Source organism: Ylistrum balloti, unplaced genomic scaffold (genome assembly GCF_031769215.1).
Source record: "Ylistrum balloti isolate Yb309-2 unplaced genomic scaffold, AGI_CSIRO_Ybal_v1 Utg370104, whole genome shotgun sequence".
NCBI lineage: Eukaryota > Metazoa > Mollusca > Bivalvia > Pectinida > Pectinidae > Ylistrum > Ylistrum balloti.
The window spans coordinates 1,405,712-1,424,581 of NW_026782129.1; positions in this window are offsets into that span (position 1 = coordinate 1,405,712).

Below are 18,870 nucleotides of genomic sequence, written 5' to 3' on the forward strand. Positions count from 1 at the left end.
CGACTCGCGCCACATGTATTAAATAGCACACTCTTCCTGATTTCATATCTTAAATACCAATTCAATTGAGAAGTTGTTTTAATATTTTGATTCAATGATATATGACATTATGTTTTCAGCATAGCATTGTCAAAAATGAGTTTCGCAAAGTCGATGTGCATAAAATAAAAATATTCATAATTCACGAATTTAAAGAAAAAATGATATTGTTTTCTAAAGTCTGTACTCATATAAGTTGATATCTTAAGTTATTTCCGGATTTTAATGAATGGAATTAAATATCTATTATATTATATCTATTATATAAGTATGGCACATAAGTGCTTGATTTACACAAATATTCATCATCATGATATTTGTTTCGACTGTACTCGTATCTAACATGTGGCATACCGCTGCGAACTAAAGGTTAACATGTACTCATTTTAGACACAGTATCTTCAAATTCACTAACGAACCATATCCTGTCCATGTGAAAACGGCAAATTGAAATAAGTGCTCACGAATCCTTACAAGCCATACTTCTAAATGAGTTTTTACTCAATATTAAAATACCTTATCTATTATTGATTTTGGTATTTATATCGTTTTGAATTCACAAAGACATCTACATGTTCCTTATATTATATATTTATAACTTAAGCCAAGTATGATTACGCCATTTGGTTGTTGTTTATCTCAATTGATATTAAGACCACATGTTACAAGAGAAAACAAATTTTAAGTGTAAAATCTTTTTAAAAAACTAATCGATAACTGATCAAACTGCATTTTATTATAGGCACATTTGTACGTCACAAAAAAAATATCAAAACAGCAAAATAGAAATATGTAAAATCTTTGATGATCAGCAAAGCCAAAGTAATATTTCTCTTCAGAAATCATTTAACAAAGATTGATAAAAAGAACAAAATCATATGATGGTGTAATATGTGGAAACCATTCTAGATTTGTATGGTCCTTGACCTCGAAAGCAATATCCGGGAGAATTATTCAATTCGAAATTGGTGTATAATCTTTTGCCACGGGAACGTTAGAATAACGATTCATGGACGGTCTGTCTGTTGCTGGGTTCTAAGAAGTTTGTGACGCTGATATAGCGATCAATGGACGGTCTATCTGTTGCTGGATTCTAGGAAGTTTGTGACGCTGGTGTAGCGATCCATGGACGGTCTGTCTGTTGCTGGGTTCTAAGAAGTTTGTGATGGATATATCTGTTGCTGGGTTCTAAGAAGTTTGTGACGCTGATTTACGGTCCATATCTGTTGCTGGATTCTAGGAAGTTTGTGACGCTGGTGTAGCGATCCATGGACGGTCTATCTGTTGCTGGGTTCTAAGAAGTTTGTGACGCTGATTTAGCGATCCATGGACGGTCTATCTGTTGCTGGGTTCTAAGAAGTTTGTGACGCTGATTAAGCGATCCATGGACGGTCTATCTGTTGCTGGGTTCTAAGAAGTTTGTGACGCTGATTTAGCGATCAATGGACGGTCTGTCTGTTGCTGGGTTCTAAGAAGTTTGTGACGCTGATTAGCGATCCATGGATGAGATGATGAGTTTTTTGCAGGATTCTCAAAGGTTTGCCTGTGACGCTGATATAACGATCCAAGGATTGTCTCAATGTTTTTTGGAAGCTTGTCAGATTTAAAGTAAGCTTGCCGTTGACGCTGATGTAGCGATCCATGGATTGTCTGTCTATTTCAGGGGTTTAGAGCTTGTCGGCGACGCTGGTGTAGCGATCAATGAATGGTCTGCCGGTAACAGGGGTTTGAATGCTTGCCGGTAACGCTGATGTTAAGACAAATGGATGGTCTGACTATCACAAGGGTACCGCAAGTTTAACCGATCACGCCATGCACGGTCTCTCTACTACAGGGCTTATGTAAGCCTGCCGTTGACGCTGATGTAGCGATCCATGAATGATTTGCCTATTACAGGGTTTTTGGAAGCTTGGTATTGATACTTATGTAACAAGCCATTGCTTGTTTGCGTATCATACGATTTTTGGAAGCTTGTCCGTGACGCTGATGTAGCGATTTAGGAATTGTCTGCCAATGAGGATGGTTAAACAATCTATAACATAGCTATATCAGCGAGCTTTCCGGCGACGCTGATGTAGCGATCCATGAATTGTCTGCCTATTACAGGTTATATCATCAAGCTTTCCGGCGACGCTGATGTAGCGATACATGAATTGTCTGCCGATTACAGGTTATATCATCAAGCTTTCCGCCGACGATGATGTAGCGATCCCTAAACTGTCTACCTATTACAGGGCTTTTGTAAGCTTGCCGGCGATGCTGATGTAGCAATCCATGCATTGTCTGCCTATTACAAGGTTTTTAAGCTTGCCGATGACGATGTTTAAATGATCTATATTGTATAACAATAGTATACCATCAAGCTTTCCGGCGACGCTGACGTATAAGTTTGTCGTTCTGGGTTTACCTACCCGTGAATAGACAGGGTCTATTTTATGTTGTATCTCCTTGTAGTAGCTGACAGCTATATAACTGAGCAGAATACGGGAGACCTGTCATCCAGAGCAAGTTGGATAAAGCGTCTTCCTCAATGACACAACCACACCATCACTGGCCGGCCCGTTTCTCAGTTACCAGAGAGACAAAAAAAAAACTGCCACGGTTAGAGAGGGTAGAACCTAACACATCAGACCTTCGCCTGAGTTTACGTAGCACGACGTTATAACCGACTAATTCAACACCCCTTCCCTCTATTATTATTAATAATAATAATAAACCATCAATGGTAAACGACGGTATATGAGCTGACCTCTATGAGACGGTACAGAAGATTATTTCTAAGTGACGGCATATGAATGTAATTTATATGGTGATGGTGATTTCAATGTGACGGTTTTTGATGGTGATTTCCCTGTGACAGTTTGTGATAATGACTTCTCTGTGACGGTACGTGATGATGATTTCTCTGTGATCTGTGACGGTACGTGATGGTGATTTCTCTGTGATCTGTGACGGTCCGTGATGATGATTTCTCTGTGATCTGTGACGGTACGTGATGATGATTTCTCTGTGATCTGTGACGGTACGTGATGATGATTTCTCTGTGATCTGTGACGGTACGTGATGGTGATTTCTCTGTGATCTGTGACGGTACGTGATGGTGATTTCTAAGTGACGGTATGTGATGGTGATGTCTCTGTGACGGTATGTGATGGTGATTTCTATGTGATGTGATTTCTCTGTGACGGTTTGTGATGGTGATATCTCTGTGACGGTATGTGATGGAAGGTACGTGATGGTGATTTCTCTGTGATCTGTGACGGTTTGTGATGGTGATGTCTCTGTGACGGTATGTGATGGTGATTTCTATGCGACGGTATGTGATGGTGATTTCTGTGTGACGGTATGTGATTGTGATTTCTCTGTGACGGTTTGTGATGGTGATGTCTCTGTGACGGTATGTGATGGTAATTTCTATGTGACGGTATGTGATGGTGATAACTCTGTGACGGTATGTGATGGTGATTTCTATGTGACGATATGTGATGGTAATATCTCTTTGACGGTATGTGATGGTAATTTCTATGTGACGATATGTGATGGTAATATCTCCTTGACGGTATGTGATCGTGATTTCTATGTGACGGTATGTGATGGGGATTTTTATGTGACGGTATGTGATGGTAATATCTCTATGACGGTATGTGATGGTAATTTCTAAGTGACGGTATGTGATGGTGATTTCTCTGTGACGGTATGTGATGGTGATTTCTCTGTGACGGTATGTGATGGTGATTTCTCTGTGACGGTATGTGATGTTGATCTCTATGTGATGGTGATTTCTCTGTGACGGTATGTGATGGATATTTCTAAGTGACGGTATGTGATGGTGATTTCTCTGTGACGGTATGTGATGTTGATCTCTATGTGACGGTATGTGATGGATATTTCTAAGTGACGGTATGTGATGGTTATTTCTCTGTGACGGTATGTGACGTTGATCTCTATGTGACGGTATGTGGTGGATATTTCTAAGTGACGGTATGTGATGGTGATTTCTCTGTGACGGTATGTGATGTTGATCTCTATGTGACGGTATGTGGTGGATATTTCTAAGTGACGGTATGTGATGGTGATTTCTATGTGACGGTATGTGATGGTGATTTGTCTGTGACGGTATGTGACGGTATGTGATGGTGATTTCTCTGTGACGGTATGTGATGTGATGGTGATTTCTCTGTGACGGTATGTGATGGTGATTTCTATGTGACGGTATGTGATGGTGATTTGTCTGTGACGGTATGTGATGGTGATTTGTCTGTGACGGTATGTGATGGTGATTTCTCTGTGACGGTATGTGATGTTGATCTTTATGTGATGGTGATTTCTCTGTGACGGTATGTGATTGATATTTCTAAGTGACGGTATGTGACGGTGATTTCTCTGTGACGGTATGTGATGTTGATCTCTATGTGACGGTATGTGGTGGATATTTCTAAGTGACGGTATGTGATGGTGATTTCTCTGTGACGGTATGTGATAGATATTTCTAAGTGACGGTATGTGATGGTGATTTCTCTGTGACGGTTTGTGATGGTAATATCTCTGTGACGGGATGTGTTTGTGATTTCTATGTGACGGTATGTGATACTAAAATGGAGATCTGCACTGAGACCACCACGCATCATCCTCCTATTAAAATCAGTCACTGTTATTATTGCTGGCACTTACCATTAATGGCGGAGGTCGATACATATCAGCAGTTGCTGGACTGACGGAATCCGTGTTTTATTGTTAACACGTACAATGGCGTGTTCACGAGATCTCACTCCAATTATCTCGGTTCCGTTAAGACATTGGTATTAGCAGAGTTCGTAACTTGTGAAGGCAGAAATCTCGTTTGGAGAACAAAATAGATACGGATGCTATTTCTTAAAGAAGATCTGTTATTTAATCAGGTAAGTCGGTTTGTCGTTGTAACAGTGAGACTTTGCAGGCGTAATTTACGGAAGTAGAGATAACATATTGATCCTTGTCTGAAGTGAACTTTTGTCTTCAAGTATCGCATTCATAAATTCAACAACTGATATATGAACTTTCCTTGTCCAAATGCAACTAGCTGTCAGTTGATACATTGAACATGTCTGGATGAGGAATTATCAAAGTGAAGGGAAAAAGAGTAAGGACAATTGAAGAACATTGGAAGCGAACTATATAAATGCGTGGAAGTAACTTTAAGCAGTTAATTTGTTTACTTATTGATAATAAAAGGGGACTTCAACCTACAAATTAAGGGTCCTTATGGTAACGTCACAATCATGGTTTCACAAACGCTTAATAACTTAGGGATTCATTTACATACAGTACAATCATTGAATAAACTGAAAACTCATATCTATAGTGACAATTGTCATCAGCTTCATTGAATCAAGAGATTATCAAACGATATAGTGTATTGATTGAGTGGAATTCGCTATCGTTAAGTACGCTAATGAACATGAGTACGATGTTGAGGATCCGATGTAGCTGTGTTGTACACGTATAAGTGGTGAGTAAAGAAATAACATTGTTTTGATGCCGGGATTGAGTAGAGGAATCTGTAATACAGGAATGCCTTGGCTTCATGAAAATTATTATCCTAGACAAAGTTCTTTATAGAGTTACTGTAACCTTGACTTTTGCCATTAGAACTCCGTAAATGTAACAAATAGGAAATATTAAACGGAGATAGCAAAAATTAATCTGAACCCTTATCGTTTTGTTTCATAAATCACCAAATGACTTTTTCAGGATAATTTGATTATTTCAGCTTTGAATTTCCTTTCGGTCCGCGAAATTATTCAACTTAAAGAATCCTTTTAAGAGATCGCGTGTCTTTGTCATTGAAGCCTCGTTTTGACTCAACGTAAACAATGCTTTCACAATACATCACGATTTAATATCGACACCATCTTGATAAACAGAAAGTGCCGACATGAGATTGTGACAATATTATTGTTTTGAATATTAAGATGAGATTTTATGAAATTAAGGCTAATCAATAATATTAACAAGGAATTCTACAGTAAAACCTGTCTTATAGAAGTACGGTAATTCTCTCAACCACAGGGTTAATGTGTTTCTGTTTTGTGTTATTGGGAAAGGTGAACCATCTTGTCATTATCTTATAATCTTCACTCATTACGGTTTGTAAAAACATATTTCATAATACTATAATGTATCCTGACATGTATGTGAAATATAGTAACCAGGTATTCAGCTTGAGATATTGTAGAAATGAAACCGCGGTAACTCTCATTTGATAATTCACATAATTGTTAACCTTAATGGCAAGGTATCAGAATTCTGTTTGTATGAATACGTTTCAGTGATCTGTTTATTGCAAATAAATGACTCGATGGAACAGAATACATCTGCATTGAAAGTTCTATGGTTTATGGGATTCGTAATATATACATATTCATGTATATAAGGTTTACAAGGAACTGATTTATTTATCTAGTCAAGAATGAAATAAGATAGATTAATGAAAAAAAAAAAAAAAAAAAAAAAAAAAAAAAACTAAAAAAAAAAAAAAAAAAAAAATAATAACTGTAATTGTGCCCTTGGAATTTTCTTCGGAACGACCTCTAGCGATTTTAAGATTGATTTAAGGTTTTGTTAAGATATACCCCTGTATTTTGACGTTTTGGATTGGATTTTCTGTTATTAACCAAAATTAACTAAATAGTACATGATAAACTTTACTGGATTTCTCTATATTATCGTTGCCTTTCTTATTCTCTATTTTGTTACTTTAATTTTATTTATTAATTTGAGTTTAAAAAAAAAACCTGTTAAACAGTATTTCTATTTTATTACCGACATACACATAGAAAACTTTTCCGTGAAAATTACACGGAACCTATCCTGCTAAATAATGACGAGGAAAATAATACAAAACTATTTAACTTACTCTTGATATGTTTTAAATGTACCAGATGACCTTGGATTACGACTAATGCGCTCTCTTTACGGTTGCTGTGTTCCCTGATAATATCACATTGTGATCACGTGAAACAACCTACTATTGTACCGATCTCTATCCATCAGATGACAAGTTAAATACTCATTTCCTATTGTGTACTTTTATTTGAAACATTAAAACATTTGTCAGAAAATTGTTTTATAATAAAGTATTGATCCATTGAAAGTATATTAAAATAACAAATATTTGATCAAGCGTATGGCATCAGCATTCAGTTAGTGTATGATGTAAAAACAATGATATGTTGTAATTCCATAGTTTTGTTGTTTTTGTAAATCATGCTTTCTTTTTCAATAAGAATTTCATACAACCAAACCAGAACTGAAATTAGATACAGCAGTTTTTTTAGATAAGAAATTAAAAGTAAATAATAATAATAATAATAATAAAATAAAATAAAAAAAAAAATAAAAAATTGACCCCCTCGCTTTAGTTTAGTCACGATAAAGTAAATAACAAATGTACAGAAAACAAAACAAACAGTGTAAATATGCTGCCTCGGTAATATTGACTTGTTTCCTTTATTGACCACTGTTATCAGTACAGAGCATGTCATGGTTACAACACATTATAAACATACAGAGCTTCAGGAAACAATATCAGATATATGTACAATCACAGTTCTATAAACACCACAACACAATTAACAAAGCTACAAATATCTTGTATCAAATTAAAATACTCCATATAACATTACACACATCACTAACACGTTCAATAATATGAATTGTACATCAGTAATCATTGTTTATACGTAAATTTTGATACACTAATTCATGTATTCATTTAGACTAAATAGAATGATCTATGTAGATCAAATTGTATGGTCAATAATATTTTTCTTATTTATCGCGTGTATTTCCACCAGTTGGAACACAATGGAGTAGTCACCGAGGCCTAAAGCACACGTAACTTCTAATGCTCTCGTTGAGGTGCACTCAGGTAGGAGTTACTGGACCGCTACATATATAGAAAAGCTTGATAAAGGCTACTGTAGGCTAATGTAAAAGGAGATTCAATTTGGAGAATCGAATGAAGGTCTAGATGTACTACATGACTCGATGTCGCGGAGCGTCACTGAATAGTTAAAGCTGCGGAAATAGGCTGTGCAGAAAATCACGCGGATTGGTGATCAAACATACGGGGCTTTGGTGTTGAAATGTAAGTTGTAGATGAATGTACAGAATAACGGGAAAAAAGAACTATTTAAGTAACGAATAACTTACGACATCGTTAATACTGAATTACGTATTAGGACAGAGAAACTGATTGTCAAATCCTACGCATTGCTGCAAAGACATTGTTAAGTGACAAAATGGGGTTCAACCACAAAGTGTGATGGAACTAGTTAGGAAATTAGGATGAATCATAACAAGTGTTTGGACAAATGTATTCGATGATCGACAGTGACTACTTCCACTCACTGTTTACGCGACAACACGACATAGTCCCCGGACTAGTCCCATTGCTTCTGTGGTTAATATAAAAGATATGGAACGCTTCACGAACTTGCAAGTCATGTTCCTATATGAAAGTATCTTGCGCAAGGTAAGTCTAACTTTTTATGAACTCTGTACTATGCATTCAGATTGTTACGAGTAAAGCATTGCTTACGGATGCATATATCTGTGTGCGTGATAACTCTGGAAACTTTATACAGTAGACGATAGAGTGATACTGATTGATCAAAAGAGATGTATGGATGTGACAAAATAGTAGCCAATTGAAGTGAGTTAATTTGAAATAATGCTGCATTTGGTTTTATGATTATATAAACATCGTGCATTATTACAAATATCACGTATGAATCAATTTAATCAACTAAAGTAACTGAAACAATAGATTTGTACTTCTTTTGTGTTGGTGTTGGTTTTGTGTATAAAACTGATCAATGATTATACCATATTCGCTTTATATGTAAATTTGTTCTAGCTTTTCCCTACTGGTTATTCCATGAAACAACATATGATGACCATTAAACTATTCGTTTAAGATGCTTAAAGATCAATATAAAATTATTATTATGAAATATATTTGTATAAGTGCTTATCCTACCAATATATTTAAAAGTGACATGTATGACGTTTTATGTGATTAGTTTTCTTGATTTACATATGTTTGTGGAAATGTGATTTGTTTATCAAGGCATATGTAGTTAAGCGGAAAATGCCCCTAAACATCGTAAACGATAAAATAATAGAGTTGGGGTTCGGGGATTTTGGTGGGAGCATTGTATGGAATTTGAACCATTATGTAAATTTATTTAGCACTTTTTCATAAACGAGAAAAATGATCAACCATAGGTATACTTATGGAATATCATATATTTGATTGTTGTAACTGAATTTAATTGTAAACATACTATAAACGTGACCCCAATAATAGAACAATTGTTTTAAGAATCGTTAAGGTGCGTTATGAATACAAATCTACCTTGATATTTGACCTGAATATAATGTGATTAGTGTTTACTAGAGGTGTCCACATACACACAAAACATTAAGGGCAACGCGTAAAGTGTATGAAAGCATTGTAAACATCCGAGGACAAGGTTGGTTTTGTAAACAATGTCAACAACCACATTGTCGAACTATGCTATGATGTGTTATTGATATATGTAAAGTTCTCTTATAAAGGGTTTACCTCTGTAACACAATATATGTACATACAGTCTTGAAAATCCGTTTCACTTTAATATATTCTTAAATATTCAATTAGGAATGTTTATTTTCTTTTTGACATTTAAACTTTCTCAAGTACTTTTGAAGGCATAATGTATTAGGTATATGTGTTGATAAAAATATTTGCCTTTTTATGTTTAAATTATCCTACTCTTGGTTTCATACTTCTTGAAAGTTCGAAGCTATACTAAAAATATTTTGTGATTTTTCCGAAAAAAACGTGTTGCAATTACCGTTAGAAATGAGCAACTCTAAACTCGCTAGAATAAACTTTCCATAATGTACACGGCTTATCTAATTCTTTAAAATATTATTATATTTTGAATTTTCCATTTCTGGATAGCAACATTCCAATATCTCCAACCTTTTTACGGTCATCATATAATGGTCTTAGTAAGGAATATTCTCTTTTTGTGCGAAACTGGTGGTGTTTAATGTTCGTTAGTTTGCTTGTTGGCTCCGTTGTTGTGTACCTTGTTCTCATTTGAGAACGTAACATTGCCTATTTGTATGGACCGATATTTACATGGTGGGTGTAGTCGAAGAAGCAAAAACGCATACTTCTCTGGAACACATGGTCTTATTTTCCTGGTATTTGTTCATAATTTGTCTTTGTTTTATTGAATTTGAGTTTGGATTATGATTATGTTGACATGTTGGTATTTTCTTGTGTATTTAAGAATTCTTGATGACTTGACTGCTCAACGAAACGCAATTCAAAACGTCAACCAGACAAAATACGTTCCCAAACTGATTACATAATAGAGTTCATCCGGCATAAACATCGAGGTATACCTGATTAATAGAAAAAAGTGTCTAACATTAATATATAATTTGCAACATTGAAGTGTTTAGAAGGCCCCGACCTCATTACCGAAATGTTTGCTTCTTACAGTGGATACGCGGTATGTGAAGCAGAAGGAAAAAGGTTAAGATATTGCCAATTAAATTGCAATTCATAGCCCTAACAACATATTTAGGTGTGTTTTATAGCGTTTTATAGCAAAAATGTAAATACATGAAAGTGGCGTGAGTAGGGAAATTAGACATGTAGATTTGGAGAAGCACATGTTGATCAATAAAAACAGTACGATGGATGGATAATATAGCTGACACAATGAATTAACAAAATGTTACAGTTAACATAATTACAAAACGATACTCAAACATTCCATTCCTAAACGTAGATGAAGCGAATACTTAGGAATATGTTAATATGTCTTTTTCAAGGCGAGCGAGATTTTTTTCATCTCAACCACCCATAAACAAATCAATTCAACTTCAAATTTATTCCTTCATAAGTCTGCCTGTCTGTCTCCCTGTCTCCCCCTCTCTCTGTCTCTTTGTGTGTGTCTCTATCTGTCTCTCTTTCCCTTTCTCTGTCTCTCTTTCCCTCTCTCTGTCTTTCTGTCTGTCTCTCTTTGTGTGTCTCTCTCTGCCCGTATACAATATCTCAATCACTTCTTCTATCTCATTAATCATCTTTTTTTATATCTTTTTTTTGCTACCATAAATGGGAAAAGTGTTTTAATGACTAATTATAGTGTCGATAACATAAAGTAAAAGGGATCACAACCAATAACGTAATTGTTTTTTGTTGATTATCATTCTGATAATCATTTCCAATTCATCTACTTTAATTATCACTGTTTACAACAGTATTTAATCAAATCGGTATCCATGTTTACGGTACAAAATATTTACTTTGGAGAAGTGTTCCTGTTTTATTCTGTTAATGAGATTCCGATCTGGTGATCGATGTTTTAGTGGTAATTGGTTTATCGATAAAGGCTCCATCAAATTCTTTTAACTTTAGTGTAATGCATGTGGTTTCCGCTGGATCGCTTTGATTAAAATTGATAATCATACCCACAAAGGACGCTACACTAAATGGATAATCTTTTCTCGTTAATTAGCAAGGTGGTCGGTTCTGAATTCTATATAGGAGTATTTCAATCATGAAAAATATGTACCTGCTCTTCTCAGGCATATATCGGTACGAATAGTGCTTAAAATATGAAATATATGAAATACCTTCCCCAACCACTAATACTCCGTACATATTCCTGGATAAAATAAAATTTTCACGTCATTATCAAAAGATTGATATAAAAGATAATTTCAAAAATGAAAGAAATAGATAATCGTTTCCTGTTTTGGCATTATTTTCAGTATATGTATATATCTGTATATAATACCAAAAAATACCAACATGGTAACATAATCATAATCCTAACTCAAATTCCATAAAACTAGGGCAACATTTGTACAAAAGAAAGATTTACACGGAGACTCCTATATAAGATAGGTAAATGGAGAATAAAGACCAGGTGTTCCGGAAGAGTTAGCATCTTCTGCTTCATTGACGACACGCACCATGTAAACCTTGATTTCATCTTTGATTTCGTGGTTTTTCTAAAAAGCCTGATGACTAGTAAATATACAGATTTGCACAGAGGTTATTGAAAGGGATTTTTCTTTTTGCTGTTTATTTTATTATTCATGGTGTCTAAATTTTGAAAGTTTATTCTCTTTCAAAAAAGTGAAAAATAGTAGAGAAGAAAAACCTTCCCAAAGAGTAATATAGCTTAATGTTTCTGAGCATTCACAGTAATAAATCGTATTAGAGATACTGATTTCAGCTGCGGTCTACTTCATTGTAATGATTTAGCAGCAATCATTCTCATTTAAGTAGGCAACGTTCCCGAACAAATGTGATACACTGTAATGATCCCTTCTTGTCTAACTTGCTTACACTATAATTCAGTTTCCTAAGTGGTTGTCTAAATAAAAAAAATCCGTATGGTAATTTCTCTTTAACATCTTTAAATGTTTGCTTAGGTAGCATTACAATTCTACATAGGGATGTTGTACTTTAGTAATGTTAATGAGGAGATAGTTACTTTTGAATAATGTTCTGGCTTAAGTCGTCGATTGTTTGCGTGAGAAACAGTGTCATTAGCGTTCACTGTTTCCTTAATCTAAGGGGACTGGTTTATATTCTGCTCTAGAAGTCAGGTCATGAACACGACATGCCTATCATTATGATGATTTTCCGTGTACTTCGTTGTAAATCAAAAGGCCTTGCAGTGACATAAATTATGCAGTCTAAAGAGTTTTACATATCCCTTTTCGGTAGTAAGTAAAACCGCACTATATTACCATCATGTGTCAAACGAAATAATGATGATTGAGAGAGGTTTGATAACATATCAAGACAAATACAGGGCTTTATATATTAAACAGATTAACAGGAAATTAATTAATTATTTAATGTGTTTAATCCAATATTGTAGAAGAAACTACTTAATGTATTTGATATAACAGGAATCTACTATTTTTCTCCTTGTTGCCCTATTATCTTTTATAACATGTCTGTATTTTTGCCATTTCTAATTGGCCGATTCTAAATATACCATGCCGAAACATTATATCGACCTAAAAACAGCACTTTGGGTTAATACATCCATCAAACAATACCTAGTACCTAAATATACTATGCACTTCTCAACATATTTGTTGGGTGAAAATGACCATTCGAATGGAGTATTGTTGTATACTGCCTTCTGTCGTATTGTTTTTGTGCATTTATTCTGTTGAATTTTCTATAATATTGATTTATTCATTAAGTTCAACAGTATACATATCTTTTTTTCTCTCTCTATCCACATTATACAATGACAGAAAGTGGTTTTTTCACAATGTAAAAAAGAGAAATTATATATAACAAGTTATTGGCATGTTAAACGATGAATACGATGGTTTATCGACTCGAAACAGTGGTATTTTCTTACGCCAAACGTCAGTGGTATATGTTCGCATGGTTACCGAGCTTTTCTATAAAAATGTCAATGTAATATATGACCTAATGTGTCCTCACACAATCGTAGATTGCATTGTGAACTCACAATGAAGACCATAGATATTGTACCGAGATGTCTTGACAAGTTTGAGATTTTCCTGCAATAATTAGTTAAGTGATACACCGCATCTTCAACGTGTTTCTTTTGTATGCGTAGGCCTTAAGATCCCGTGACTATTATAGTTGTATTTTAGCAGGAAGGCAAAATGTATGATCGTTTTATATATCTATCGCCCTCTGGTTGACTACCTCGTCCCTCGCACTCCCTCTCTTACATGACTGAGATCTTAAATTCGATCGGCAGTCAGGTTCCACTGTGGACCGCAGTTGTAACAGTGTCACGTCTGATGATAACAAACAGTTTGAGAAACGTCAGGTTTCTGAATTGTGTACATGATAATTTTGGCAGTATTTTGAATCAAACAAAAAGTAAACATGTTTACAAATATTTCTTGTGTGATATTTTAAAATTGAAACGCTGTAGGGTTTTAAAAGTGTAAGAAACGTTAGCGACATACCTCTAGCTTTCAGTTTTTTTTATTCTGCAGAATCTTGAGGAAAATAATGGAATAAAACGAGTCACATCATCACTTCATGTTTATCAATTTCTTAGCGTAACAGGTTAATTTTCGGTACCAGGATTCTAGCTCTAAGGCTGAAATATTATTCAAAAGACACAAAAGGAAAAAGCACCTTCCATGGGGAACATTGATTGTCGCCGTAGTGATCCCATAGAGAATATTCTATTTCTTTTTGCAACATGAAGCTCGTTGTATTCGATGCTCGTTAGATTGCCTGTTGGCTCCATTGTTGTATACCTTGTTCTCTTTTGAGAATGTGAAATTACGTGCCAGGATTGACCGATGTTTACAAAGCAGAAGATGTTTACTCTTTCGAACACTTGGTCTTATTCTCCTTGTACTTTTTCAGGAGTCTCCGTGTAAATCTTTCTTTTGTTCATATTTTGCCCTAGTTTTATGAATTTTGATTTTGGATGATAATTACATTGCCATATTGGTATTTTCTTGATTTTTTTTCTTTCGATACAAAGTGTAGCCAAACAATGAATTGAACTGCATTATATAGCAATTTTGTCCTTCTAGGACTTATCAGTGATGCTAAGGGCCTAAAGCTTGAAGACAAGGAGGCAACTGCGGAAAATCGAAAGTGATCGAAAGAAAAGTCAATATCTAGATGGGGAGGTGCACCAGCCAGTGGGATTTTTCTATTTCTCATAGTTTTACATGTCGATTAAATGTATATATTCTGAACATACTATCGCCCTCGATGTCATATGGTCTGCAAATACTGTATTTCGTCCGATGGACACACTAGATGTACCTGAAATGACCTTGCAACTATGGTATACTTCCATTTTATTTGGTTTACCATTTTCCTTATCATATATATATATATATTATATATCTCCAAACTCAAGCACTTTCCAATGTGTACAGTTAGTGTGCTTGTATATATGTTGTGCTGATAAGGAAATCAATACGCGGACAGTTGGCCGTCACATTATAAACTTACAAATTCTACCTCTGGCAGACTGTTATGGCGGTTGTAAGTAATCAAGTAAATACACAATTTTATGCAGCACCCAGCTATCCTTATTTGATTAAAAAGTAGTTACTCATTTACAATTACGGCTATTAGGAATGAAGAGAACAATGACACGATTCGAAGAAAAGTCTACAGTCACAGTAAATATCTCAGAGAAGACATCCTAATATAATAAAATTCAAACTCAAACTCGATTTGAGAGTCTGAGACACAAACGTAAAGTAATACAGATAAACCCCCATCAAACATTAAAGAATGAACTATATATAGTGGATACCAGACAGACATTGTAAGAAAGACATAATTTTTTTTAGAACATACTGTCCACTATTAGCATCTACGGTATTTTAATCTGGTACATGAACAACTCATAATTTTAACTTACTGTGTCATTAATTTGTTTATGAATTAAAATTCTCTTCATGTTACCAACTACTTGCATTTTTGCTTTCATTTACCAGGGAATACATTTTGCTTATGATAGAAAATGGGACATTTTTGTATACTCTCTCCTTTTCATTTCTAGCATAAAGTAGTTATACATTTACATTAAGTGCATTTTTTCAAGAATAAGCAGCACGACTGTGAAGTCAATTTTATTTTCAAACCACTAGAGACATCTAAATACTATGTGTTTAGTGCTTAAGTTCCTCCATTCCTCAATATTAGGTTTAAGGATTCGTCTGTGACCTATGACAACTTCTATATAAAAATAAAATGGAAATGATCCAAGGTGAATAAGCAGGTTTGCTTACTGCAACACTGGATTCATAGCAGAAATGGTAATCGATAGCAGTACATCACTCTATAGAAGGAAAAGGGATTAAAGAAACTTTGCATTTGAGTTTTCATAAAAGAAATTTTCAATTATTGGAAATGTATGAAGTGTCATGATCTGAAATTAATGCTGAAATTTGTTTGAGTACCAAATTTCACAAAGAATTGCATCAACGCTTTCCACAGAAATCGACATGGTTCATATTTATCATGACAGTATGATTTTTTTTTCGATTTAAATGAATGTTTTATAAAGTTTAGGGGACATGCACAAAAGATATTCTATTTGGTCTGTGTAGACGAAGTTACATAAACGTGGGTAGTGTAATAATTCTAAAGATATAATTCGCCACTCTGCATTTCAATTTGCAGTTTTCAATGAAATTGATTTATTAAATGACATAGTGAGTAATATGTCACAATGAATATAAATTGCCTTATTTGAAGTATAAACTCGTCTTTTCCTAGGAGTATTAAAACTGTATAGATATTTTGAATTCATTGCCTTGAAACCTTATTATCACTTTGGCGATATCGAAACATTGATACGGTTCTATATTACTTAGGAAATTGAACACGGCAGCTGCATGTACAATATACCATAGCGGCTACACTTAGAATATAATTTTAAAGGAAGTAGTTGTTGATAAAAGATATCGGCAGCTACCAAAGAGATAGCAAAATAGCAGGAACCCTGGAGATATAACCAGGAAACAAAATTGGCAGAGGCATGACAGATACAAACACAGCAGTAACCAAGAACAACAGGGTTAATCTAGAAACCAAAACGACAGGAACACATATTCTTAAAAAAACACCAACTAAATCCATAACCTGTAAGTGATACAAGAATCTGTACCCAGGATAAAACAAAGCAACTAGACTCCAGGCTAGCTCAAACCAGTACCAACGAAACACGACAAGATAGGAGGAACAGAGGAAAGGAGAAAGCAAAAAGAACTTAGAAATAACGAAAACAAAATGACACCAGACGGCATTATTCCCCACAGACACCAAGACAGGAACATATAAAGAAATGGTACTTGGTGATGACCACCCCCCCCACCTGAAAAAAACAATTACGAGGTCCTCCAGTTGATATACCAACACTTTTGAGACCATTTTACATTTAGTAAAACAAGATACATAATCTGTAAAGCTGGTTATTCCTAAGGCGTGTTCCTAGCGTCGTATTTGTGACATTTGTTTCATGGTTCAGTGCCCTGATCAATTATCTGTACTGTTATACAGTTAACTGATCCTCACTCACAATATAATTAACAAGTAAGTGTGTATGCCTTCATCATCGTCGTTGAGAACTCTTTTTAAATAGGAAAGCGTTCTTTGTATTAATTTATCACTTAAAATAGTTCGATGAAAGTTTCGAATTGTCATTATATATAAACACGATCACGTGGATAAATTCAATAAAGTGTTTTTATCGGAAAGTATACTTTCTGTTATCATCTGCGTGTAAAGTTTCGTTATTATCATGATGCACATTTCCAAATAAATTAATACGGTTTATTATCACGTTGTTCAACAACTTTATGACCATGCTATTTAGTTGTTAGTATCATACTATTTAGTGTCCGTTATTTTCATACTACTAAGTTTTCGTTTTTATCATAATGTTGAGTTTCTGTTATCAAAGAATATCCCTATGGCCAAATGTTTACTACAGTAATTGTTATATATATATGTCTGTGTATACGTAAGTGATTTAAAAGGTATCTCGTATTGCATGCTCGTCGTTCAGGACAATGACTAGCTAGCTAGTTGTCAGGATAATGTGACCTGGTGAGGTGTCATGTTACCATGTCCAGTTGATGGAATTTCAGTATGTTAACACTATAAAACGATACTTCTTTGTCAACATTATCCGCAGACGCCGGGTCCACAAAACTATGGCTTTTGCGTGGACACAAATAAATATATTTCATTATATAACTACATAACTTGATATTGCATTGATTTTGTAGTTTTAACAAAACACGTCCAATGTAGTTGTTTCATACAAATAGTGAAAATCAGTCGTATACACTGACTTACAATATGAATGAATAGATGACATGTTCAACCTAATGCATATACATATAAACAGAAGGGAATGTTTCAAACTGTAATTACAAAACACCATCCTGGTTGGTTTATATAACATTTTTCTTTTGTTGTATTTTTCTCATACTCCAATAATGCTTACAACTACATGATACAACTACAGCTGTTCAAACACAACCAGTGATACAGGTAATACTTAAATATGATTTCGTAGGGTCACCGAACACATAATAGATTTTCACTCGTTAGATATATTGTCAAGGGTTAGTATACTTGCTTATTCAATTCTTATATTGCTGTAAACGAAAGTGTAGTTGGTCTGTGATTTTCTCAAAAGATCTCTCAACAAAGGCACATTTACCTAAAGTAGCATAAGCTAACACACACAAATTTACATTTCAGACCCGCACTGTACCAATATTTGAGGCTTACATCCTGGACGTGTCACATGACGGAATTTGTATATAAAATAATCCTTTTAAAACCTTCTATGGTCGTAACTGCCAGGTAAATTGTTGTAGCTATCGATGTAAAATAAATTTGATAATCATTCTGTCATTCCTGGGCCTTTTCCAGTGGTGAAATGACAACGGTACAGTGTATGCCAATTTCGCAGACATTTAACACCATAGCGGTATGAAGTTGTATATCCATAATACTCAATGTTATTTTGCGATTCTTTCGGAATATTTCTGTTATGACGATCTTGAGATTTAAAGTTAGTTTTATCTAAGTTATATTGTACTTAAAAGGTGTATGATGACGTAAGACCCTTCAAATACTTTAATGCTGTGATGGAAAATTCAGGGTTGAATTCATAGGTTTAAAGCAGAGTTATGCGATGAAAACGTGCTAGAGTAGCAATATATCAAACATATGCTAATCTCGAGGGTTGAATGTCCTTAACATCAAATCAA